Below are 788 nucleotides of genomic sequence, written 5' to 3'. Positions count from 1 at the left end.
TTCTTCTTCTTCTTCTTCTTCTTCTTCTTCTTCTTCTTCTTCTTCTTCTTCTTCTTCTTCTTCTTCTTCTTCTTCTTCTTCTTCTTCTTCTTCTTCTTCTTCTTCTTCTTCTTCTTCTTCTTCTTCTTCTTCTTTTTCTTTCTTCTTCTTCTTCTTCTTCTTCTTTTCTCTCTCTCTCTCTCTCTCTCTCTCTCTCTCTCTCTCTCTCTTTTTAAATAGGGTCTTCCTTTGTTGCTCAGGCTGGCCTGGAAATATTAGCCTCAACCCTTCTCCTGCTTTGGTCTTCCCAGTAGTGAGCCACCAAGTTCAGCTACTTGAGCTGATTTGTTACGTTTAGCTGGTGGTCCTTCCCAGTGCCTCTAGAAACACTGACACCAGGGGGCAGCCTAGTGCCTCTGTTGAGTTGCAGGCCGGCAGATCTGACACAGCTCAATCTAGATAGACCTTTTTTGTCTTTGAGCTCCAAACATGACCAATCAACTTCATATGCCAAGGCTGTCCCCTCACTCTTCTATATTCCACTGGTCAAAACCAAAATTCTAGCCCCTAAGGGTCAACGGCACCTTGTCCCCCCACCTTACTTCTGACTTCCTAGCTGTCCAGGCCTCTGTTAAGATCACCGCCCCCTGACCTGAACATACAAGAAGTACCTTAACGCCAGGCATGATGGTACATCTGTAAACCCAGTGTTTGGGAGGCTGAGGCAGGATGATCACTGAGTCCAAGGCCAAGCTGAACTACATAGCAAGACCCTGTGTCAAAAATAAAACAACAAAAATAAAAAAAAA

Source organism: Fukomys damarensis, unplaced genomic scaffold (assembly GCF_012274545.1).
Source record: "Fukomys damarensis isolate Sample0158 unplaced genomic scaffold, DMR_v1.0_HiC HiC_scaffold_13, whole genome shotgun sequence".
Taxonomy (NCBI): Eukaryota; Metazoa; Chordata; class Mammalia; order Rodentia; family Bathyergidae; genus Fukomys; species Fukomys damarensis.
Note: the sequence above shows the minus strand (reverse complement) of the source record.